The following is a 27888-nucleotide window of genomic DNA, read 5'->3' as shown; positions in this document are numbered from 1 at the left end:
AAACATATAACAATCTTTGATGGAAATAGTATTTTGGGGATCTGTTTTTAAGGCAAAGGAAATAGAAGCAAAAATAAACAAATGGGACTTAGTTAAATTTAAGACCTTTTGCACACCAAAGAAAACTATCAACAAAATGAAAAGACAACCAACTGAATGAGAGAAAATATTTCCAAATGATATGACTGACAATGGGTTAATATTCAAGATATAAAGAGCTCATCCAAAACAGGATTAAGATGGCAAAATAGAAGGACTGGAGCTCAACTTCTCTACTAAAAACAACAAAATTACAACCAAATGCTGAGCAAACTTCAACCAAATGGACTGGAAACTTTTGAAAAGATATCCTACTCCAGAAAATGAAGAGGAGGCCACATCAAGAGGTAAGAGGGATGATTACATAATATAAGCAACCCCATACCTCCCAGGTGGGAAGGAAGCTCCACAGACTGGAAAGTAACTGTATCACAGAGACTCACCTATGGGAGTGAGAGTTCTGAGCATCATGTGAAATGCCCATGCCTGGGGTTCTGGCATTGGAAGAAAGAGCCCTTGGAGCATCTGGAATTGAAGGCCAGTGGGGCTTGTGCGCAGAGCTCCACAGGACTGGGGGAAATGGAGCCTCACAGACTTTCATGTGCACTGGGTCCCAGGGCAAAGCAAAGTCTCCATAGGAATCTGGATTGGACCTAACTGCAATTCTTGGTGGATCTCCTGGGAAAACAGGGGGTAAATGTGGCTTGTTGTGTCAGAAGGGCATTGGAGGCAAAGCTCTTGGCAATGTTAATCAGTGTGCGTTTCTCTGGAGGTGGCCATTTTGGGAAAATCTGTAAACAGGCTGCCTAAAGAACAGGTTGCCTAAAGAACACCCGGGCACACAGCCTCCTCTAATCTCACCCAGAGACAAAGCCCCACCCACCAGAGGGATAGGAATTAGCCAGCCTACAAGTGGGAAGGCACCAGTCCCTCCAATCAGGAAGCCTACAGAAAGCCCCCATACCAACTTCAGCCACGGGGGGGCAGACACCAGAAGTAAGAGAAGGTATAATTATTGTCTGCAAAAAGGAGACCACATCAATACCCTACAAAAATGAAGACAGAGTCCTATAACTCGGATGAGGGAGAAAGAAAAAAACCCCAGAAAAACAACTAAGTTATCAGAAGATTTTCAGCCTCCAGGGAAAGACTTTAGACTGATGATGATGAAGATAATGCAAGACATTGGAAATAAACTGGAGGCAAAGATGGATAACTTACAGGAAACACTGAGCAAAGATAGATAAGATATAAAACGTAAGCAAGAAGAGATGCAAAATACAATAACAGAAATAAAAAATTCATTAGAAGCAGCCAACAGCAGAATACAGGAGGCAGAAGAACAAATAAGTGAGGTGGAGGACAGACTAGTGAAAATCACTGATGTGGAACAGAAAAGAGAAAAAAGATTGAAAAGAAATGAAGAGAGGCTCAGACAATTCGGGGACAATGATAAAGGCACAAACATCCATATTATAGGGGTGCAAGAAGAAGAAGAGAGAGAGAAAGGGACAGAAAAAATATTTGAAGAAATAATAGCTGAAAAGTTCCCTAACATGGGAAAGGAACCACTCACTCAAATCCAGGAAGCACAACGAGTACCATATAAAATAAACCCAAGGAGGAACACCCTGAGAAACATATTCATCAAACTGACCAAAATTAAAGACAGAGAAAGTATTGAAAGCAGCTAGGCAAAAGAAAAAAACGACAAACAAGGGAACCCAGATAAGGTTATCAGCAGATTTTTCAGCAGAAACTCTGCAGGCCAGAAGGGAGTGGCATGATATACTTAATGTGATGAAAGGAAAAAACCTCCAACCAAGATTATTTTACCCAGCAAGGCTCTCATTTAGATCTGAAGAAGAAATCAAAAGCTTTACAGATATGCAAAAGCTAAGAGAATTCAGCAACACTAAACCAGCTTTACAACAAATGCTAAAGGAGCTTCTCTAGGCAGAAAAGAAAAGGCTGCAACTAGAAACAAAAATACCGCAAATGACAAGGCTCACCAATAAAGGCATATATAAAGATACGAAATCATCCATACACAATTATGCTACCAAAATCAGAAATTGTGAGAAGAGGAGGGAACAAATGCAGGACACTGGAGATGTACTTGCAATTAAGAGACCAACAACTTAAAGCAGTCTCATATATATATATATATATATATATATATATATATATATATATATACACACACACACACACACACACACATACATATACATACATATATACATATACATACACACACACATATACATATATACATATAGACTCCTATATCAAAATTTCAGGGCAACTGCAAACCAAAAATCTACAACTGGTACGCAAACAAATAAGAAAAATCAACTCAAATACAACACTAAAGGTAGTCATCAAACCACAAGAGGAGACAACAAGAGAAGAAGAGAAGAAAAAAGAGCAACAAAAACAAATCCAAAACACTTAATAAAATGGTAATAAGAACACACATATCAATAACTACCTTAAATGTTAATGGACTAAATGCCCCAACCAAAAGATATAGACTGGCAGAATGGAGACAAAAACAAGACCCATATATACATATCCTGTCTTCAAGAGACCCACTTCACTTCTAGGGACACACATAAATTGAAAGTGAGAGTATGGAAGAAAATACTCCATGCAAACAGGAATCAAACGAAAGCTGGAGTAGCAGTACTCATAACAGATAAAACAGACCTTAAAGAATATTTTAAGAGACAAGGAAGGACACTACATAGTGATCAAAGGATCAATCCAAGAAGAAGGTATAACAATTTTAAATATCAATGAGCCTAACATAGGATCACCACAAAATATAAGGCAACTTCAAAGGGAGAAATCAACGATAACACAATAATAGTGAAGGACTTTAACACCCCACTTACAGCAATGGACAGATCATCTACACAGAAAAATCAATAAGGAAACACAGGTCCCAAATGAAGCATTAGACCAGATGGACTTAATAGATATTTATAGGACATTCCATCCAAAAGCAACAGAATACACATTCTTCTCAAGTACACATGGAACATTCTCTAAGATTGATCACATCCTGGGCTACAAATCAAGCCTTGGTAACTTTAAGAAATAGAAATCCTATCAAGCATCTTTTCTGACCACAACGCTATACAACAGGAAATCAACAACAAGAAAAGAACTGCAAAAACCACAAATCCATGGAGACTAAACAACATCGTGCTACTAAATAACCAATGGATCACTGAAGAAATCAAAGAGGAAATTAAAAAATACATAGAAGCAAATGACAACAAAGATATGACAGTCCAAAACCTATGAGATGCAGCAAAAGCTGTTCTAAGAGGAAAGTTTATAGCAATACAAGCCCACCTCAGGAAACAAGAAAAAGCTCAAATAAACAAGCTAACTTTACATCTAAAGCAGCTCGAGAGAGAAGAACAGACAAGACCTAAAGTTAGCAGAAGGAAAGAAATCATAAAGATCAGGGCAGAAATCAATGAAATAGAAACAAATAAAACCATAGAAAAGATCAATGAAATTGAAAACTGGTTCTTTGATAAGATCAACAAAATTGATAAACCCTTAACCAGACTCATCAAGAAAAAAAAGAGAGAGGACTCAAATGAATAAAATTAGAAATGAAAAAGGAGAAGTTACGATGGACATCACAGAAATACAAAGGATTGTAAGGGACTACTACATGCAAGTATATGCCAATAAAATGGAAAACCTAGAAGAACATGGACAAATTCTTAGGAAAGCACAATCTTCCAAGACTAAACCAAGATGAAATAGAAAAGATGAATGGACCCATCACAAGTACTGAAATAGAAACTGTGATTAAAATCTTCCAACAAACCAAAGTCCAGGACCAGATAGCTTCACAGGCAAACTCTATCAAACATTCAGAGAAGAGCTAACACCTCTCCTTCTGAAACTATTCCAAAAAATTGCAGAGGAAAGAATACTCCCAAGCTCATTTTATGAGGCCACCATCACCCTGATACCAAAACCAGACAAAGATACCACAAAAAAAGAAAACTACAGGCCAATTTCACTGATGAACATCGATGCAAAAATCCTCAACAAGCAAACTGAATCCAACAATACATTAAAAGGATTGTACATCATGATCAAGTGGGATTTATCCCAGGGATGCAAGGATTCTTCAATATCCACAAATCAATCAGTGTGATACACCACATTAACAAACTGAAGAATAAAAACCATATGATCCTTTCAATAGACGCAGAAAAATCCTTTTACAAAAATCCACCACTCATTTCTGATAAAAACCCTTCAGAAAATGGGCATAGAGGGAACCTACCTCAAGATAAGGGAAGCCATATATGACAAACCCAGAGCCAATGTCATTCTCAATGGTGAGAAGCTGAAAGAATTCCTGCTGAGATCAGGAACAGGACAAGGATGTTTGCCCTTCCCACTACTCTTCAACATAGTTTTGGTTGTCCTAGGCCATGGCAATCAGAGAAGTAAAAGAAATAAGAGGAATCCAGATTGGAAAGGAAAAGGTTAAACTATCACTGTTTGCAGATGACATGATACTATACCTAGAGAATCCTAAAGACTCTACCAGAAAACAATTAGAGCTCATCCATGAATTTGGCAAAGTCGCAGGATACAAAATTAATACACAGAAATTGACTGCATTTCTATATACTAATAATGAAAGATCAGAAAGAGACATTAGGAAAGCAATCCTGTTTACCATCACATCCAAAAGAATAAAATACCTAGAAGTAAACCTACCTAAAGAGACAAAAGACCTGTACTCTGAAAACTGTAAGACACTGATGAAAGAAATCCAAGATGACACAAACTGATGGAAAGACATACCATGCTCTTGGACTGGAAGAGTCAATATTATCAAAATGACTACAATACCCAAGGCAATCTACAGATTCAATGCAATTTCTCTCAAATTACCAAGGACATTTTTCACAGAACTCAAGCAAAATATTTTAGAGTTTGTTTGGAAGCACAAAAGACCCAGAATAGCCAAAGCCATCCTGAGAAAGGAAAATGGAGCTGGAGGAATCAGGCTCCTTGGCTTCCGACTATACTACAAAGCAACAGTCATCAAAACCGTATGGTACTGGCACAAAGACAGAAACATAGATCAGTGGAACAGGATAGAAAGCCCAGAATTAAACCCACCCACCTACAGCCAGCTAATATCTGACAAGGGAGGCAAGAATATACAATGGAGAAAAGAGAGCCTGTTCAATAAGTGGTGCTGGGAAAACTAGACAGCCACATGGAAAAGAATGAAATTAGATCACTTCTTAACACCATACACAGAAATAAACTCAAAATGGATTAAAGACCTAGATATAAGACCAGACACTATAAAACTCTTAGAGGAAAATAGGCCAAACACTCTGACGTAAATGACAGCAACATCTTCTGAGATCCACCTCTTAGAGTATTGACAATAAAAACGAAAATAAACAAATTGGACTTAAATTTTATGCACAGCAAAGGAAACCCTAAACACAACGAAAAGACAACCCACATAGTGGGCGAAAATATTTGCAAATGAAGCAACTGACAAGGGATTAATCTCCAAAATTTATACATACCTCCTGCTACTCAATACCAAAAAACCAAACAACCCCATCAAAAATGGGCAGAAAATCTAAACAGACAATTCTCCAAAGAAGACATACAGATGGCCAAAAAACACATGAAAAGATATTTGACATCACTCATTATTAGAGAAATGCAAATCAAAACCACTATGAGATACCACCTTAAACTGGCCAGAATGGCCATCATCAAAACATCTATAAACAATAAGTGCTGGAGAGGTTGTGGAGATTATGGAACCCTATTACACTGTTGGTGGGAATGTAAATTGGTGCAACCACTGTGGAAAACAGTATGGAGATTCCTCAAAAAATAAAAATAGAATTAACATTTGATCCAGCAATCCCACTCCTGGGCATCTATCCGGAGAAAACCATGACTCGAAAAGATACATTTACTCCAGTGTTCATTGCAGCGCTATATGCAATAGCCAAGACATGGAATCAACCTAAATGTCCATCAACAGAGGAGTGGATCAAGAAGATGTGGTACATATACACAATGGAATATTACTCAGGCATTACAATGAAAGAAATATTGATATTTGCAGCAACATGGACAGACCTAGAAATTATCATGCTAAGTAAAGTCAGTTATACAATGAGATACCAACATCAAATGCTATCACTTACATGCTAAATCTAAAAAAAGGACACAGTGAACTTCTTTGCAGAAGAGATACTGACTCACAACTTTGAAAAACTTATGGTTTCCAAATGAGATAAGCTGGGGTTGGGAGATGTACTGAGTGTTTGGGATGGAAATGCTAAAAAATTGGGTTGTGATGATTGTTGTACATTTATAAATGTAATAAAATTCATTAAATAATAAAAAAGAGCTCATCCAAGTAAATATTTGAAGAGCCATTAAAATTGGCAAAAGACCTGAATAGACATTTTTCCAAAGAAGATATACAGATGGCCAACAGATACATGAAAAGATGCTCAACATTGTTAATGAGAGAAATGTAAATCAAAACCACAATCAGATATCACCTCACACCTGTCAGAATGGCTATCATCAAAAAATCTACAGATTACAAATGCTGGTTTAAGATGTAGAGATAGGGAACCCTAATAAATCACTGCTGGAAATGTAAATTTGTGCAACCACTATAGAAAACAACATGGAGATTTTGCAGAAAATTAAAAATAGAACTACCATATGATTCAGTAATCCCACTCCTGGGCATATATCCAAAGAAAACAAAAGTGCTAATTCAAAAAGACATGTTCATACCAGCCTTATTTACAATAGCCAAGATATGGAAGCAACCTAGGGTATATCAACAGACGAATGGATAAAGAAGAAGTGGTATGCATCACACACACACACACACACACACACACACACACACACACATTACTCAGCCATGAAAAGGAATGAAATTGTACCATTTGCATCAATGTGTATGTGCCATTTGTAATAACATAGATGGACCTGGAGGATATTATGCTTAGTGAAGTTAAGTCAGAAAGAGAAAGACAAATACTTTGTGTTATCACTTATGTATAGAATCTAAAGTATAAAACAAATGAATAGAAATAGACTCACAGATGTAGGGAACAAAATGGCAGTTACCAGTGAAGAGTGAGAAGGTGAGAGTGGCAAAAAGGGGATTAAGAGGTACAAATATTATATATAAAATAAATAAGCTTCAAAATATGTAGTATAGCAGAAGAAATACAGCCAATATTTTATAGACTTTAAATGGAGTACAACCTATAAAAATATCAAATCGCTATATTGTACACCTGAAGCTAAAACAATATTGTAAATTTCAATAAAAAAATAAGTGAATTAAAATGATAGAGGACTGAGGAAAAGTATAAGCATGTCTCATAGTGGGATTCCGATGCTATTTTTGAGTATTGTTGGGAAAGTCTGAACTCAGATTTTCCACTCTATTTTCCCACTCTAGAATATTGTATAAAGCTTGGTCATACACATAATCAAATTTGATTAACACATTAGTCCTGTGATAATGTGCAGTTGTACACTGAGTAACAACGTAATATCTATTTCCTATTGTGGGCTATAGCTATAAAGATTAAAAGCCACTATTTTAAGCTATTTTATTTGCTTTTACTTTTTAGGGCCACATCTGTGGCATATGGAAATTCCCAGGCTAGGGGTCAAATCGAAGCTTGGGCTGCCAGCCTATATCACAGCCACAGCAACACAGGATCTGAGCCGTATCTGCAATCTACACCACAGCACCACAGCTCACAACAATGCTGGATTCTCTTTTTTTTTTTTTTTTTTGTCTTTTTGCCTTTTCTAGGGCCACTTCCTGCAGCATATGGAGGTTCCCAGGCTGGGGTCTAATTGGAGCTGTAGCTGCCTACCTACGCCAGAGCCACAGCAACACAGGATCCTAGCCACATCTGCGACCTATACCACAGCTCATGGCAACACCAGATCCTTAACCCAAAGAGCAAGGCCAGGGATCGAACCTGCAACCTCATGGTTCCTAGTTGGATTCGTTAACCACTATCGCCACAATGGGAACTCCCAGCAATGCTGGATTCTTAACCCACTAAGCATGCCAGAGATCAAACCTGCATCCTCATGGATACTAGTCGGGTTTATTTGTGCAGAGCCACAAAGGGAACTCCCTTAAAATTTTTTTTATTTTATATGGGAGTATAGTTGATTTACAATACTGTGTTAGTTTTAGGTATATAGAAAAGTGACTCAGTTTTATATACATATGTATATCTCCATTGTTTTCCTGATTCTTTTCCCATATAGGTTATTACAGAATATTGAGTAGATTTCCCTGTGCTATACAGTAGGTCCTTGTTGGTTACCTATTTTATATATAGTGGTGTGTATATATTAATCCCAAACTCCTGATTTAAACCTCACTCCCATCTTTCCCCTTTGGTAACCATAAGTTTGTTTTTAAAGTCTGTGTTTTAAGGTGTTTTAAAGTTTGTTCTTGATGTTACTTTCAGCCAAAAGCAATCACCCTCATAAGCACTTTACCTCATCTCATTTAATCTTAAACAACTCCATTGGGGAGTTCCCATTGTGGCTCAGTGGTTAGCGAATCTGACTAGGAACCATGAGGTTGCGAGTTTGACCCCTGCCCTTGCTCAGTGGATTAAGGATCTGGCGTTGTTGTGAGCTGTGGTGTAGGTTGCAGATGCGGCTTGGATCTTGCATTGCTATGGCACTGGTGTAGGCCAGTGGCCACAGCTCCGATTCGACCCCTAGCCTGGGAACCTCCATATGCTGCGGGAGAGGCCCAAAGAAATAGCAAAAAGACAAAAAAAAAACCTCCATTGGTTAGGTATTATTACCCCCTCCCTCTTAGTATGAGAAAACTAAGGCTCAAAGACTAAGTTGCCCAAGAAAACACAATAAGTATTAAAATATAGAGTGGGAATTTGAACAGAGCTATATATGATTCTAAGGCCCACATTTTTGTCGCCGTTATCAGCCTACCTCCCTATGTAATACAAGATCCTCTTTACTGCAAGTTTACTCTGGAATAGGCACTAACCAATGAATTTTCTCATCTTGCTTAAGCTTAAGCTTACTGCTTAAGCTGTGCAACAACTCTAGAAAATTGGTTTCTATTATCTTTTTTTTATAGATGAGGAAATAGATGGACCAAATCTTCAGTAAACCCTCCAAGGTCAGCCAGGTAGTAAGAGAAAGAGAGAAACTGAACATAAATCAATATGACTCCAAGCATTCCCAATATCCCTTAGGAGCTGCCAAAGGGCAAATTCAGATTTGGGAGGTGGGGTCTGAAGTTTGTACAGTTTAGGGTAGGAAACTTTAAGTTTTGCATGCAAAATTATTCATAGAAAATTAAATACTGAGTCTTGCAAAGGGACCTGAAGATTGTTCCTGGTAATTCTGCCCCTGAGCCATAGATGTTGTACTTGCTTTTCCTTCATGATTTGTATTATAACTAACTTTTATGTTCATCAGAGCCTTTCATGATATAGTTCTAAATCCAGGAAGGTAAGTGATTTTCCCAAGATCAAAGAATCAGAAATAGTGGTTTGAGAAGGGAGTTTTAATTTGATTATCTTAAATGATTTTAAAAACCTAAAGCCTAAAATAATAATTAAAAAAACCAAATTACATTCTTTGGTAATAAAATGTCAAAACCAAAATGGCTCTGCTCAGGCTTTGTTGCTGTCAATATGACCTCACTCAAATTCTATTTCACTAAGCCTCAGTCTACTCAGTTGTAGGTTGAGGAGAGTTTAATTAGCTGATCATTAACTTCCTTTCCAACATAAACATTCTAGGGACAGAACTGAGCAAAGAAATAAACTGTTGCTTCTTGACCAAACTGGCCCATCTATTCAACTCTAACAGTTGAGCTGTTGGTGGACTGGGTTTTAGAAATTCCAATCAGTTACAGCGAAGAATTGTCCAGAGAGAAAGGACCCACCTACTGGAAATTAAAAAGATGGATATGTTAATTAACTTGATTGTGATTATTTCACAATGCATGTGTATATCAAAACATCAAGTTATATACCTTAAATATATACAATTTTTATTTGTTAATTTTACTTCAGTAAAGCTGGGAGTGGACAAAAGAGGCAGAGGGCCATAGCTATACAATGTAACGTTACCATTTCCTGATTCTTCCCCAGGAGGCTCTGGAAAGCTGGTGGGTGGGAAGAGAGGGGGTGGGAAGGAGATAGCACAGTCTTCAGGCTGCAGGAAGCGTCAGATGGCTCTGGGCTCCTTACTTATCTTCATAGGTATTTTCTCTGAATGTTATATTAGTCAGTGGACACGCTCTTAAAATATTTAAAATATCTATATCTGGGGGGTTATTCCCTACACATGGTGAACTCCTCGGGGCTGTTCCTCCTTGACCCCTTTCCTTCTCCACAGACCTCCCCTTTCAGGAAAAGGGGCAGAAGTGCGGTGAAGGCAGTGGCAAGGAGGGAGACACTTAGCAAATGATTCCAGCCTTGCCTCCTGCCAAACATGAATAATAGCAGCTACAGGGTCCTTATTGACTCTTAGGATCTCAGTCAAAACCACAGTCCTGAAATTGCATATTCTTAATATTTCTAGCATGTTTGTTCTGTGAACTATTAATATGAAAATTATAAAAATAGTAACCTTACTAAAAATAGTAACCAGAATAGCTATATTCCGGGTGCTTTGGATACATATTGTATCTTAATCTTATAACTCTATGCAAAGTAGGTCTGCCTTTGTCCATTTTACAGATAAAGAAGCTGAAGTTCAGGGAAGGTAAGTAACTTATCCAAGGTCAACAGCTAGTAAATGGCAGCACTGGAATTTGAACTTGCGTCTACTTCCCATCATATCACTTTGCCTTCCAGTTAAGTTTACATTTCCCTGTATCACTTATAATGTTATTTGATTGACTTTCAGCCCAATAGAGTATAAGCTTCTTATAGGAGCTGTTTCAAATGAAGCTTGTATGATGGAACGTGATGGAGGATAATATGAGAAAAAGAATGTATAGATATGTATAACTGGGTCGCTCTGCTGTACAGCAGAAATTGACCATTGTAAATTAACTATAATAAAAAATACTGGAAAAAAATGAAGCTTGTAATGTTAAATTGTCTGGTACAGACCCTTATTTCATATGTGTTAGAAAAATCAAAAAGAAAAGTCCATTGCGAGAAATATATTTTTGAAAACATATATTATATAGTCAGACCAGCAAAGAATCCAAGCTATAAAAAGTGAAAATGGCAGTTGCAGGCTGATCAAGAAAAGGACAGTCTGGCTGGGAAGTAGCATTTTCAGCTGTTCCTCTATGTTGGCAGCCTTTCAAAGCCACGCATCTACTAAATGCATTAGTATAAGGAAGACTGTGATAACACCACAGTCAGCTGTGCAAAATGAATTTAAGAGTGATTGACAGATAAGCAATTTGAAGTAGCAAATTGCTGAAAAAGATCAGCCGAGAACTGTGAAACATGGAATGGTATTTTAGTGTGGGTTAAAAGAGAAAGGGTGACTTGTTATCACTACAGCTACTTTGGGTTTCACTCAAGTGTTTCCTGAACTTCTCAGAACCAGCAAGGTATCTATATCAAGTAAGGTTAAACTTCTTGAAGTATCACCACCATACAAACACATCATCTTTGAATCTAAATCATTTCTGTCTCTTTTTTTTTTTGGTCTTTTTGCTATTCTTGGGTCGCTCCCGCGGCATATGGAGGCTCCCAGGCTAGGGGTCGAATCGGAGCTGTAGCCGCCAGCCTACACCAGAGCCACAGCAACGCGGGATCTGAGCCACATCCGCAACCTACACCACAACTCACGGCAATGCCGGATCCTTAACCCACTGAGCAAGGCCAGGGATCGAACCTGCAATCTCATGGTTCCTAGTTGGATTTGTTAACCACTGCGCCACAATGGAAACTCCTCATTTCTGTCTCTTTTATATAGCTCTTTCTCTCCATAGAGAGGTAATTTCAGATATAAGCTTTAAGTATCAGGAAGACAGGAGACTTATTTTTAAACGATATATTTTAAAATGATATAATGTTGGGCTCTATATGGCAGAACTCTAAATTTCAGGAAATAGTTTGGGTTTGCCTCTTAAAAAGAGAACTACATGTGTCTGGGCTCCATTTGTGCAGGAGGCTTTGCATTTGCCCATGGTAGGCATGGCTAATCAATCACCAATATCTTCATTGAGCCTCAGTATTTTTCAACACAGCAATCCAGACAATCCCAAGTAATTAGGCGCTTATGAACTAAGCTAAGGCCTGAAACAAGGGCTTCCCTCATGTCTATTTTATTAACAGCTTTATACACAGGACTTAGCTTAGAGTAATTACACAATAATCATTGAATGAAAGTCATGGCTGACATATCAATTCTCTCAGATTTAGATTCACATCAAATATACTTTTTAAAAAACCACAGGATTTCGGAGATCATCTGATCTAATCACCTGTCAAACATTCTTGGAACCCAAGCTTTCTAACTCCCAGCCTTGAATTTCTTATAATCTATATAAAAAGAAATTCCTTACTGTTAAAGGATAAATAGCTTGAAAATATGAGACCAGACTATTATCTGAGTGGGCCAGGGTTTGTGTTTTTGAAGGTTTTAATCAGAGATAATATGTTAAATGTACAATGATCCCCAAAACATCATCCCCAGAAACTCCTGGTCTGGAATAAGCACATAAATACACAGGGAAGTAATTTGAGATACAAGCTTTGAGTTTCACCACATCACCTTGAAGCTTTTAGTTGGAGAGAGATGACTAACTGCTCACCAATGACTGAACAAGGGAAAGTTCTCCACACCTCTCTTCTGTGTTGAAGACTGTTTAGGCCCTGCATTCATTCCTTGCCCTTGAGTTTGCAACTGATATCAATGAGATGGCCTTATCCCAAAGCCAATCCCAAATGAGGAAGGAGAGCCAAGCACTCGTCTGTGATGACTTTTCCCTCAAATGCTTTATTCAAAGAGCAGCATTCTGAAAACAAAGAAACAAACAAACAAAAACAAAAAAACACAAAGAGCAGCATTCTGACTACCTAGTTCAGAACACATGAGTATGGGAATGTAGATTTCAATCATTTTTTCACCTTCCTTCTCTTCTTAGAGATAAAATTCTTATTACCCTGTACCGATCATGAGAAGATACAGTCATTGGTCTACAAAAAAATTTCTTACATACAAGACAAATCCTCTGTCTCCCTTTCCCCATTCTTGTTTTCTTCCAAAGACCCCCTTGCTGTCCTGGGAGGAGGAATGGAGAGCTAAGGATCCTCCATTTATCTTAAGATCATAGCTCCTCCTCATCTCCATGACCTCACCTCCTACCACTCTCCTCCAAGCTCTCTCGATTTCAGCCACACTGGCTTCTCTATTTACTCCTTCAACACACCAGGCACTACTTTAGACAGTCTTTCAGAGACAGGGTTCTCCCAAATTCCCTTGGCTCATTCTCTCTTCTCCAAATTTTTGCATAAATACTTTCTCAGTGAGGCCTCCCAAACTCCACATTTAAGATTACAACCTTCAACCCAATTACCCAATTACCCAGCACTCTTAATTCCCCCTCACTCTGCTACTTTTTTTCCTCAAAGCAGTTATCACCCTCTAACAATCTATAAAACGTACTTATTGTCTTTACTATATATATTTTTTTATTCTGCCATCCAAAGTTATAGATCTTTGTTTTATTTACTGATGTATTTAAACTCCAAGAACATCAATGAGGATATTATAGGCTCTCAAATACTTATTGATGAATAAATGAATGAATGATTTAAAAAATAGGAAAAGCTGTGAAACAACAGCAAGGGAGATCCATTCTGGGGTTTCTTATTTTCTCTTTTCACTCAGCTTGAAATTTTACCAATTATAGATTTATGTGACAAAAGGGATGTTATCTTTTAAAATGCAAATTCTGTGGCATTGGTACTAAAGACTGTCAGTTACTAACACATTGTGAATCAGTTTGAGTTCAGTCATTCTCTCCCAGGCTGTAATGGAGACCAACTTCCTGATGAGGAAAAGAATGGTAGAGGAGGCTAAGATATTTTGGAACACAATGACATTAGGGAGTGTGGAACTACTGGGTGGGCATCAGAGTGTGTAGGTTTAAGGCAGTGTAATAGGGCTCAGCCTGGAGGGATGGGGACGGTAAAGCCACATTTACATACTAATGTTTAGTTTCTGTGACTATCTTTTCAAAAATCCTTCCAAGAAAAAGTTTTAGATCAATGACCTCCTCCCTTAACTAAATAACATCTATTGGCCAAGTAGAGCCTACCTCCCAAAATGTGCCCAGCAGGAGCTTGTTTAAAGGAGTCAATGGGAACAGGAATGGCATTTGGTTTCCTGGATCACTCACTGTTGCTTTTGCCAAGAGGCTAAAAATGCTGATCAGATTTGCTTCATCTAGAAAGAATGGTTTCCCTTGCAGCTCTCTACAGGCTGGTCCAGCTGATGAGCCATCCAGATTTCACTGCCCAACATTGTGGCACTTCCATAATTTATCTGGCCACCATGAATAACACCAATATTACAGGCTACACAAACAGCACTTTATGGCTCTTTTATGACTGTTAGATTGTTGATGGTCAAGCTGTTTTCAGAGTCAACACATCATTGTTTAGTGTCCAGAGATTTCAGACCCAATCAAAGACATGAACCAAACATTTTTAGGATAATAGTGAAGGGCTATGGGGTTGGTATAAGCAGTGGCTCATTGAGCTCAAGCTTAAAAGTTTGTGGCCATTAATGTTATTCATATCTTAGGGTTGCAGAAGCTTAATGAAATCATTTTCCTCCCATCTTTCCGGGACACTAAGTAATTATTTGTAGCAAAATTTGAGATTTGAGAAAACAAGAAAATATAGGATGAGAAACCTATTGACTCTCAGGGCTCAGTCTCCCTGTGAGCCAAATGGAGGAATGTCTTCACAGGAAAGCTGAAAATCCTCTATAGACTCTTCTGAATTAAAAGTCTTCTATAATAAAGAATTCTACCATTTATGCACTCCTTCTCAAACACTGTACATGTAAGATTGCATTTAATTCTCATAATAGCCCCTAGAGATGGGTGTTGTCCTCATTGAACAGATGAAACATATCTCATTGATATCTGCCCAGGCTCCCAAAATAAGGAAGTGGCAGAATCAGAGCCCAAGTCAGTGGCTGAGCCAACACACATGTGCTTCCTCACTTTATTATATGGTCTCCACACATGAACCATGAAAGGTATCTGGGTCTCTTGGCTCTGTCTTTGGAGAGCATGTTTCAAGAGGATTTGTTTTACACCAGAAATTTGCCCTAGTAAAGCTTAGTATCAAGTTTTAGACTGAGAGTTCTGTGGACTAAGAAGGCTGCCTGCCCTATCAGTAAACAAAGGATGTTGCAGCCATCAGACAGTACAGCTGCCCTGAAGGTGAGCCCTGAGGGAGCTCAGAAACAGAAGGCCCACCATAGAACCCATCAGATGCTGCAGCCACACACCCTCAGCCCCCACAGTGCACCTGAGGAAACTCAGGATAAGAAAGCACAGGATACTGGCCTCAGATAGCTAAGCTATGTAGTAAAGAAGTGATTTCAGGAGTTCCCTTTGTGGTTCAGCAGGTTAAGAACCTGAGATAGTATCCATGAGGATGCAGGCTCAATGCCTGGCCCTGCTCAGTGGGTTAAGGGTCTGGTATTGCTGTGGCTTTGGTGTAGACTGGCAGCTGCAGCTCTGATTTGACTCCTAGCCCAGGAACTTCCATATGCCACAGATGTGGCTGTAAAAGGAAAAACAAAAAAGAAATGATTTCAGTGAACCCAGGCTCTTGCATCTTCTCATACATAAATAAGTGCTAAATTCCTTAATCAAAGAAAACCAGATTATCTCAAGTTAACAGTAATCTTTGATGTTTCAACTACCTGGACTTTATTCTAAAAACTCCCAGATATCCTGGCTCTCCCCCTTGCCTCTTCTGAGCAGTCTCAGAGTTCTCTGAGATGCTGTGTCCCAAGCTTAAATCCTGAGGTTTGTCCACCCAATGAAACATAACTCTCAACTTTTAGGTTGTGCATTTTTTTTCTAGTGGACAATTCCCCTCATCTTTATCTTCTCATCAAGCCATGCGACCAAAAGAGTGGTGTGGACTCTGCTTCTTTCTCACACTTGGGCAGCCAGCTGCCCACAGGAAGCTCATTCCTGTCTGCTGCTCAGTGCCATTCGCTTCACATGGAGAGGCCTGCGGATTATACCTGGAGATCAAAGTCACCAAGATGGTGACATAGGTCATCCCTGACTATGCTCCCCCTCAAAAGAAGAACAACAGTTCTCCATGAACAAGACACTGATGGGGGAATTCTAGAACATTAGGGTTAAGCTGCACCACAGATATCAGGACAAATGTATGAAGGACAAGAGAAGCAGTTACACAGTGACAGCATTGCCCCTCCCTCAGGCTAACACAGCACCCTGCTGAGACGTCTTCCCTAAGCCTTTGATTCCTCCAGTGGGAAAGAGCACAGGAGTTTCAATCAGCTCCCCAGACCTGTGTATCACATCGTGGGAGTCCTTACTCTGGTCTCCCCTATGGGGATTGCAGGAGAACCACTGGGAATCTGACTATGAAGGAGAATGGGAAAAGAACTTGCAATAACCAGCACGTGGATCTTGGCAGATGGAGGTCATTACCAACCAGCAGTTTTGATCACCTACAGAACCAAGTTGGTGGGGCACTCTGACCAGGGAACTCATTGAGGTGCAGATCTGTCTGCTTTAGTTCCTCAAATGAGGAGTTTTACCACTCTAATTGTCTGGGCTCCCAACACCCATGAAAAAAGCTGAGTCATAGTCCCACCCACTGGGGAGTGTTGCCTGGTCCCATCCGGCCAAAGGGGCTGAGAGTACTTGGAAGCTGTGTAGCCCAGCACTGCTCCAGCTAAGAGGTGAATGGAAGCCAACACCAAGGACCAAATCCAGTAAGGGCTTGGAGAATTCTGCTATACCCATGCAAAGAAATCACTCATAGCCACGGCTGAAGGGAGCTCAACTCCTCCGAACAAGAAAGCCTGCTTGGTAAAAAGTGGAGAGGCCCAGAGTAGCCCCAGTCTGTTCCACCAGACAAGGGAATGGAGACACAGCAGCCCCACCTGCTGTGGAAAGTGTCTCCTGGTCCCATCTGAGAAGAAGGGTTAGTGAGAACACCTGGAAGCTGCACAAGCCAGTAATATTTGAGTTGAAGGACTGGCAGGCATAGCCAATAGTGTGCAAAGCAAAGCCAGGGGCCCTTTTTGGCCAGGGAACTTGCGGTATGGGTTGGCTTAAGTCAAAGAGCTTTACAGCTCTTAGAGCTGCTCTTTCAATGCTCCTGGCCAGGGAAACAAATTTATAGCCCAACTCATTGCTGAATACAACTCCTTGCCTTCAGCCTGCCTGACCAGGAACCTAACTCAAGCATATGGGAAGCAGCATAGGCTATCCAACAGCCATGCTCACACTGGCACTTGAACAGAGAGCACAACTTGTGGTTTTCCCTGTCTGCAGAGCAGAACTGGTCACATTACCTGATCAGAGAATTAAGTGGGTCCCCAAGCAATGAGTATTGCAGGACCTGGGTCCCATCCTAATGCCCTGCCATGGATGGCAGATCCAGGCAGCACGGAGCCCATCTTATAGCCTCACTTGAGTAGACAACTAAGCCAGAGGTACTCAACCAAAGGGGGTCCCTATCCCCAACAAAAGAGCCTGAATAGTTGCCTTGTCACCAAATAAACCATAATAGCAGATTTCAGTTGCCCAAGGATATTACCAGAAAACACACACAGAAACCCAAATTGAGCTGACTAGGGAAGATGTATTTGATAAATCTAACCTTTAATGCCTGGAAAAGGAGCCTAATTACTCAAATGTCCAGGTAATAACATAAGGATTCTAGGACCATACAAAAAAATCAGGGAAATATGATACCTAAGGAAACAAAACTCCAACACCTGAAACTAATACAACTTTGTAAGTCAACTATGCTCCAATAAAATTTAAAAAAATAAACTACCCTGTCGAGGAATATAAAGAAAAATGAAAAACAGTAAGAAAAGCCTAAGGTGCTTATAAGACGCAACTTAAAAAACCAGTGTTTGCATAATGGGATTTCCAGGAGGAGAAAAGAGAAAAGGAAAAGATGTATATTTTAAGCAATAATGGCTGAAAACTTCCCAAACATGGAAACATAAAAAATGCAGCAAAAGCAGTTCTAAGAAGGGAGTTTAGAGTGATACAAGCCTACCTTAGGAAATAAGAAAAATCTCAAATAGATAAAATAAACTAACCTACACGTAGAGGAATTTAAAAAAGAACAAACAAAATCCAAAGTTAGAAGGGAAGAAATAAAAAATCAGAGAAGAAAAAAATGAAAGAGAGACTAGAAAAACAATAGAAAAGATAAAAGAACTATTTCTTTGAAAAGATAAAGGAAATATTAGCTAGACTCAACAAAAAAAAAAAGAGAGGGCTCAAATCAATAAAATCGAAAGTGAAAAAGGAGAAGCTAAAGACACCAAAGAAATGCAAGGGATCATAAAAGATCACTGTGAACCATATACCAATAAAACGGACAACCTAAAATAAATGGACAAATTAATAGAAATGTATAATCTTCCAGGACTGAACCAAGAAGAAACAGAAATAAGAACAGGCCAATTATCAGTAATGAAATCAATTTGGTAATTTTTTTTTTAGGGCTGCACCCACATCATGTGGAGGTTCCCAGGCTAGGGGTTGAATCATAGCTGTAGCTGCTGGCCACAGCCACAGCCGCAGCTATGCCAGATTGGAGCTACCTCTGCAACCTACACCACAGCTCACGGCAATGCCAGATTCTTAACCCACTGAGCGGGGCCAGGGATAGAACCTGTGTCCTGGTGGATACTAGTCAGATTCATTTCCTCTGAGCCACAGTGGAAACTCCCTCAAATCACTAATTAAAGAAAAAGAAAACTCCCAACAAATGAAAGTCCAGGACCAGATGCCTTCACAGATTAATTTTACCAAACATTTAGAAAAGAGTTAACACCTATCCTCAAATTCTTATAAAAAACTGCAGAAGGAATGCTTCTGAACTCATCCGATGAGACCAGTATCATCTAGATACCAAAACCAGACATAAATACCATAAAAAAGGAAAGTATAGGCCAACATCATTGATGAGCAGAGATACAAAAATCCTCAATAAAATATTAGCAAACTCAATCCAACAATACATTACAAGGATCATATGATATGATCAAGTGAGATTTAGCCACTTTGTATATAAACACAAAGACCCCAAGTGGTCAAAACTATCTTAATAACAGAGCTAAAAGTATCATACTTCCTGATTTCAGACAATATAAATCTACAGTACTCAAAAGAACATAGTGCCAGCACAGACACATACACATAGATCAAAGAAAAACGATAGAGAGCTCATAAAAATCCCTACACACTTATGGTCAATTAATCTATGACAAAAGAAGCCAGAATTTACAATGGGGAAAAAACAGTCACTTCAATAAGTAGTGCTGAGAAAACTCAACAGCTGCGTGTAACAGAATAAAATTAGAACGTTCCCTCAAAGCAGATACAAAAATAAATTCAAAATGGATTAAAGACCTAAATGTAAGACCAGAAGCCATAAAATTCTCAGAAGAAAACATAGGCAGAATATTCTGACACAAATTGTAGTAATATTTTCTTGGATCTATCTCCTAAGGCAAAGGAATCAAGGCAAAAAAAAAAAAAAAGGGATATAATTAAACTGAAGAGTTTTTGCACAATAAAGGACACCAGTGATAAAATGAAAGATGCCCTAATGATCAGGAGAAAATATTTGCAAATGAGTTATTCAATAGAGGTTAATATCTAAAACTTAAAAATAGCTCATACATATTAGTATCAAAAACAAAAAACTTAATCAGGAAATGAGAAGACCTGAACAGACATTTTTCCAAAGGCATACAGATGGCCAACTGGCACATGAAAATATGTTCAACATTGCTAATCAGAGAAGTGCAAATCAGAACCATAATGAGACCACTTCACAATAGAATTACCAAGTGATCCAGTAATTCCACTTGGGAGTATAGAACCAAAGAAAACAAAAACACTAATTCGAAAAGCTACATGTACCCCAGTGTCCATAACATCATTATTTACAATAGACAATAAATGTGAAACAATATAACTATCTTTGGATAGGTGAAAGGATAAAGAAGATCCATATCTATTGCTCTATCTCTGTCTATGTCTATGTATCACACACACACACACACACACACACACACACACACACACACACGTGCGCATGCACACACATAGTGGAATGGTACTCAGCCATAAAAAAGAATAAAATTTTGCTATTTTCCACAACATAGATGGACCTGGAGGGTATTTAGCTTAGTGAGATAAATCAGATAGAAAGACCAATAATGTATGTTATCACATGTGAAATCTAAAAAATAAAATGAATGAATATAATAAAACAGAAATAAGATCACAGAGAACAATCTTATGTTTACCAGTGGGGAGAGGGAAGAGTGAGGGCCAGAAAGGGGTAGGGGATTAAGACATAAAAACTACTATGTATAAAATAAATAAGCTGCAAGGATATATTGTATAGCACAGGGAATATAGCCAATATTTTATAAAAACTTTAAATGGGAGTGTAGCATATAAGAATTTTGAATTAGTATTTTGTTCACATTAGACTATTTTGATATTTTATTGAATTTATTTATCTGTATTGAAGTACAGTTGATTTACAGTGTTATTTTCTGGTGTATGGCAAAGAGATTCAGATATATTCTTTTTCATATTTTTTTCCATTGTGGTCTATAACATGATATCGAATATAATTCTCTGTACTATACAAAAGAAGCTTGGTGTTTATCCATTCTATTATGTTTATCTATTCTATTATGATATTTAAAGTAACTATGCCTCTATAAAAAATAAATTTAGCAAAAGACAGAAGTTACATGCAAAGGAATTCCCATAAGCCTATTGGCAGGTTTCTCAAATGAAACTTTTCAGGACAGGAGAGAATGAGGCAACATATTCAAAATGTTGAAGGAAAAAAACCTCTTAACCATGAATTTTATACCCAAATGAAGCTGTCCTTCAGAAATGAAGGAGGGGGCATATAAATTTCCAAACAGAAGTTGTGAAACAAATTTGATGATTATAAACAAGAACTGAGGAAAGGTAGTTTTGATTGCAAGTAAAAAGATGATAATTACCATCATAGAAAAATAAAAAAGTAACATAAAACTCATCAGCTATGGTACATATATAGCCAAAGTTAGACTCTATAATATGGTAGAGTGCATAATACAATTATAACACTATTTTAAACATTAAAAAATAAATGTGGGGAGTTCCTATCATGGCTCAGTGGAAATGAACCTGACTAGTATCCGTGAGGATGCAGCTTCAAGCCCTGGCCTTGTTCAGTGGGTTAAGGATCTGGTGTTGCCATGAGCTGTGGTGTAGGTTGCAGAAATGGCTCAGATCTGGCATTGCTGTGGCTGTGGCATAGGCCAGCAGCTGTAGATCCGATGTGACCCCTAGTCTGGAGACACCCACATGCTTCAGGTATGGCCTTAAAAAGCAAAAGAAAGAAAGAAAAAAAAGTGATAAAATACTCATGATTACAAAAAATCTGTTCTTATGTATACAATATAACAATATGTACATTTTATTTTTTTAATTTTTTAAATTTTAAATTTTTTTAGGGCTGCTCCTGCAGCATATAGAAGTTCCCAGGCTAGGGACTGAACCAGAGCTGCAGCTGCCAGCCTATGCCACAGCCACAGTAATGCCAGATCTGAGCTGTGTCTGTGACCTACATCACAGTTTGCAGCAACACTGGATCCCTAACCCACTGAACAGGGCCAGGGCTCAAACCCATGTCCTCATGGCTACCAGTTGGGTTCCTTATTGCTGAGCCACAAGGGGAACTCCAAAATATATATACATTTAACAGCAATAACCTAAAATGTGAGGGGCAGGAGAAATAAAAGTGTAAAATTTAGGAATTCTACTAAAGTGAAGTTATCAATTTGAAATAGGGTGTTATAATTTTAAGATATTTTAGGTAATACTCATGGTAACCACAAAGGAAAAACCTGTAACCATTACACAAAAGAACAAGACAAGGTTGTTAAAGCATACTGATACCAAAAGTCATCAAAACTTGAAAAAAGACAGCACAGTAAAAAACAAGGAACAATTAACCAGAAAACAAAGAAACAACCAGAAAACATTTAACCATACAGCAATTGTAAATCCTTACCTGTCAATAATTACTGTAAACACATTAAATTCTCCAGTTAAAAGACATAAAATGGCTGAATGGATGAGAAGACAAGATACAACAATATGTAACCTTAAAAAGACTCACTTTAACCATAAAGACACACAATCTGAGAAAGGGATGGAAAAAGACATTTTAAGCAAGTAGTACCCCCCATACACACACACACACACACACACACACACACACACACACACGGAGCAGACATAGCTATACTTATATCAGATAAAATGGATTTTGTTTTTTTGTTTTGTTTTTTTGCTTTTTAGGGCCACACCTGTGGCATATGGAGGTTCCCAGGCTAGGGGTCAAATCAGAGCTGCAGCTGCAGGGCCACACCACAGCCACAGCAATGCAAGATCTAAGCCACATCTACAAACTATACCACAGCTCATGGCAATGCCAGATCTCCCACCCACTTAGCGAGGCTAGGGATCAAATCTGCATCCTCATGGATACTAGTTGGACTCATTTCCACTGCACCACAATGGGAACTCCCTGGACTTTGAACTTAAAATGATAAGAAGCCAATTCCATTATATAATGACAAAAGGGTCAATCCATAAAATGCAACAACTGTAAATATCTGTTGCACTCAACATCAAAGCACCTAAAAAATAAAGCAAAAACCAATAAAGCTAAAAGGAGAAATAAACAGCAATATGATAATAGTTTGGGATTTTAATACATCACTGTCAACAATAAATAAAATATTCAGAAAGTGAATAAGGTAACAATGTATTTAAACAATGCTATAGACCAAAGGACTTAACAGATCTATATAGAATATTCTAACAATAGCAGAATATATATTCTTCCAAAGTGCACATGGAATATTTTTTTAGGATAGACCATGAAACAAATGATAGAAAATTTAAGATGACTGAAATCATAACAAGTATCTTCTCTGACCACAATGTCATGAAAGTAAAAATCAACAAAAAGAAGAAAACTGGAAAATTCACAAACACCTAGAAATTAAACAATAGTCTCCTGAGCAACAAGTAGGTCAAAGAAATTGGAGGTAAGATAGAAAAGTTTGAGACAAATGACAATGGAAACACAACATACTTATGGGATGCAGCAAAAGCTGTTTTAAGAGGGAAGTTCATGACAATAAATATATCTACATTAAGAAGCAAGAATAATCCCAAATAAACAACCTAACTCTATGCTTTAGGAGCTAGAAAAATAAGCTGAGCCCAAAGTTAGCAGAAGGAAGGAAATAATAAAGATTAGAACAGAAATAAATGAAATAGAGAAGATAAAAATATAAAAGATTAACCAAACTGTTTGTTCTTTGAAAAGAAACAAGCTTGATAAAACCTTAGACTAACCAAAGAAAAAGGAGAGAGGACTCAAATCAAAATTATAAATCTAAAAGGAGACAACTGATACCACAGAAATACAAAGGATCATATCATAAGATGTTAATGTGAAAAACTACATGCTAACAAACATTATAATCTAGAAGAAATGGAAAAGTTTAGAAATATACAACCTACCAAGACTGAATCAGGAATAGAAAATCTGAATAGACCAATTAGTATTAGAAAGATTGAATCAGTAATTAAAAAATCTCCCAGTAAGACAAACCCAGGAACAGATTGCTCCAATGGAAAATTTTACCAAACACTTAGAGAAGAATTAAGACCAACCCTTCTCAAACTCTTCCAAAAAATTAAAGTTCCAGACTTAAATTTACTAGGACAGCATTATCTTGATATCAAAGTCAGATAAGGATAATACAAGAAAAGAAAACTACAGGCCAGTATTCCTGATGAATGTAGTTGTAGGAATTCTCAACAAAAGACTAACAAAACCAAACTCAGCAGCAAATTAAAAGGGTCATTCGCCATGATCAAGTGGAATTTATCCCTAAGATGAATGGTTGTTCAATATATACAAATCCATATATGTCATATTAATAGAATGATAAAAAAAAGAAGCATATGATAATCTCACTAGACACAAAAGGAGCATTTGACAAAATTCAACATCTGTTCACGATAAAAACACTTAACAAATTTGGCATAGAAGGAACTTATCACAATTAATAAGCCACAGCTAACATTATACTTAGTGGTGAAAGTTTTAAAACTTTTCCTCTAAAATCAGGAACAAGATAAATGTGACCACTCTCACCACACCTATTCAACATAGTAGTGGAAGTCTTAGCTAAAGAAGTAATTAGGCAAGAAAAAAGGCATGAGAATTGTAAAGAAAGAAGTCACTTCATCTCTATTTGAGACGGCAATGATTTTATAAATAGAAAATCCAGAGACTCAACAAAAAAACTCTTAGTACTAATAAATAAATCAGCAAACCTGCAGGATATAAAATTAACATACAAAAATCAGTATCATTTCTATACATAACAGTGAATTTTATGAAAAAGAAATAAATCAATCCCATTTATAATAACATTAAAAAATAAAATACTTAGGAATAAATTTAACTTTGAGAGGTAAAAATTTTCTACTCTGAAAATGACATTTTCCTTGATGAAAGAAATAGAAAACACAAATAAATGAAAAGGTATCCTATGTTCACGGATTGAAAAAAAAATTTTTTTTTTTGTCGTTTTAGGACTGCATCCATGGCATATGGAGGTTCCCAGCCTTGGGGTTGAATCGGAGTTGTTGCTGCTAGCCTATGCCACAGCAGTGCCAGATCTGAACTGTGCCTACAACCTACACCACAGCTCATGGCAATGCAGGATCCTTAACCCACTAAGTGAGGCCAGGTATCAAGCCTGTGTCCTCATGGATGCTAGTCAGATTTGTTTCCACTGGGCCATGATGGAAACTCCCTGAAATGTTAATACTGCCAAAAGGCAAATGTAGATTCAGTGTAATCCCTGTCAAGATTCCAACCACATTTTTTAAACAGAAAGGGAAAAAACACTCCTAAAATTTGTATAGTACCACAGAAAACCCTGAAAAGCCAAAGAAATGAGAAAGAAGAATAAAGGAGGCCTGATTTCAAGCTATAGTATAAAGCTATAGTAATTAAAAAGACATTTAAAAAGGCACTTTAAAAGACAATGATACCCAATGAAACAGAATCAAGAATGTGCCTAACAACTTAGGCATAGAAGGAACATCTCAATATAAAGAAGGCCATATATGAGAAGCCCACTGCTAATATTGTAAATCATATATGGTCAACTAATATTTGACAAGGGAGTCAAGAATACTCAATAGAGAAAAGATAGTCTTTCCAATAAATGGTGGTGGGAAAATTGGATAGTCACATGTAAAAGAATGAAATTTGACCTCTCACACCACTTATGAAAACTAACCCAAAATGCATTAAAGACTTATATGTAAGACCTTCGACCAAAACCTTTCTAGAAGAAAATATAGGAAAAATGCTTCTTGAGATAGGTCTTGGTAATCCTTTTTTGGAAATCAAGCAAAAGTACAAGTAACAAAAGCAAAAATAAATGTGTGGGACTACATCAAACTAAAAAGTTCTGCACATCAAAATAAACTATCAAAAAATTGAAAAGACAACCTATGGAATAGGAAAATATTTGTGAACCATGTATGTGTTATGTATTAAGTATATATGGAACTCATGCAATTCAATAGCAAATACCCAAGTAATCCAATTTTTAAAAATGTGCAAAGGACCTCAAAAGATTCTTTTTCAAATAAGATATATACATGGCCGATAGGTGCATGAAAAGATGATCAACATTACTAGTTATTAGGGAATTGCAAATTAATGCCACAATGAGTTATCGCTTTATGTTTTTATAATACTCATCATCCAAAACATGAACCAACAAATGCTGGCATGGATGTGGAGAAAAGAGAACACTTGTGTGCTATTGTTGGGATTGTAAATTGGTGCAACCACTATGGAAAACAGTAAAATTTCCTCAAAAAATTAAAAATAGAACTACCATATGATCCAGCAATTCCACTTCTGGGAATATATCCAAAGGAAATGAGAACACTAACTCAGAAATCATAGCATAATTTACAATAGCCAAGACATGGAAATGACCTAAGTGTCCATCGATGGATGTGTGAATATAGAAGATATGGTATTATATGCAACAGAATATTATTCATCCATAAGAAATGAGCAAATTTTATTATTTGCAACAACGCAAATGGATTTTAAAAGTACTATACTAATTGAAATAAGTCAGAGAAAGAGAAATACCATATAATACCACATATGAAACCTGAAAAACAAACACACTAAATCATACAAAAATATCAGAGATCAGATTGGTTATCAGAGGTGGCAGAGGTGGGGGGAGGGGAATTAGAGGAAGTTGAGCAAAAGGAACAAGCTTCTGGTTATAAGACAAGTACTAAAAACATAAGCTACAACATAAAGATACAGTTAATACTGCTGTATATGATATATAGGAAATTTCTTAAGAGGGTAGATCGAGTTCTCATCGCAAGGTGAAATTTTTTTTTCTTTTTGATGTATCTATGAGTTGATGGATGCAAACTAAACCTACTGCCATCATGCCATGATGTATGTAAATCAAACCACGCTGTACACCTTAAACCTTATGCAGTGATGTCAATTATTTCTCAAAACTGGAAAAAATTTGAATAAAAAAGAGTGGTGATAGAATGGATAATCAACAAGGTCCTACTGTATAGCACAGGGAACTATATCTAGTCTCTTTGGATAGACCATGATGGAAGATAATATAAGAAAATGAACATATATATATATATGTGTATGACTGGGTCACTTTGCTGTATAGCAGAAATTGGCACAACATTGTAAATCAACTATAATTTTTAAAAAATGAAAAAAAGTGGTAGGTGTTTGGTGGGGGACAAAGAGGTTCATATTAAAAATAACTAAATTCACTGGGGTGTATTTTTAGTAATTTAAGAGGAGTAAGATGATTTTTTTTTTTTTTTGTCTTTTTGCTATTTCTTGGGCCGCTCCCGCGGCATATGGAGGTTCCCAAGCCAGGGGTCCAGTCGGAGCTACAGCCACCGGCCTACGCCAGAGCCACAGGAACTCTGGATCCCAGCCGCGTCTGCAACCCACACCACAGCTCACGGCAACGCCAGATCGTCAACCTGCCGAGCAAGGGCAGGGACCAAACCCGCAACCACATGGTTCCCAGTCGGATTCATCAACCACTGCGCCACGACGGGAACTCTAACATGAATTTTTAAAAACAGAAAATATTTACCCTTAATCTAAGGTAAACTGTTTCTTGATCAATAAGTTTTTGTTTGTTTGTTCTTTGCTTTTAAGGGCCACACTCACAGCATATGAAAGTTCCCAGACTAGGGGTTGAATTGGATCTACAGCTGCTGGCCTCTGCCACAGCCACAGCAATGCAGGATCTGGGCTACGTCTGCAACCTATACCACAGCTCATGGCAATGCCATATACTTAACCCACTAAGCGAGGCCAGGGTTCGAAC

The 27888-nt window shown here is 37.7% G+C and overlaps 1 long non-coding RNA gene across 8 annotated transcripts in view; it reads right to left on the bottom strand.

Annotated features, from left to right (window-relative positions):
* The window catches only part of LOC102157921 (uncharacterized), a 103340-nt gene that overhangs the window by 10090 nt on the left and 65362 nt on the right, over window positions 1-27888 (bottom strand). For 4 of the 8 annotated variants that reach the window (XR_014829500.1, XR_014829503.1, XR_014829498.1 and 1 more), the window contains one exon: window positions 12908-13111. The exons of the other annotated variants lie outside the window; for them this stretch is intronic. This is a non-coding gene — a long non-coding RNA (uncharacterized LOC102157921). The remainder of the gene's footprint in view (window positions 1-12907; window positions 13112-27888) is intronic. 8 annotated transcript variants of the gene reach the window in all.

Source organism: Sus scrofa, chromosome 15, assembly GCF_054392235.1.
Source record: "Sus scrofa isolate SSC_HxYL_T2T_F1_AM1 chromosome 15, Sscrofa_HxYL_maternal_Yorkshire_Landrace_v2.0, whole genome shotgun sequence".
NCBI lineage: Eukaryota > Metazoa > Chordata > Mammalia > Artiodactyla > Suidae > Sus > Sus scrofa.
Note: the sequence above shows the minus strand (reverse complement) of the source record. Positions and strands in the feature narration are given on the sequence as shown.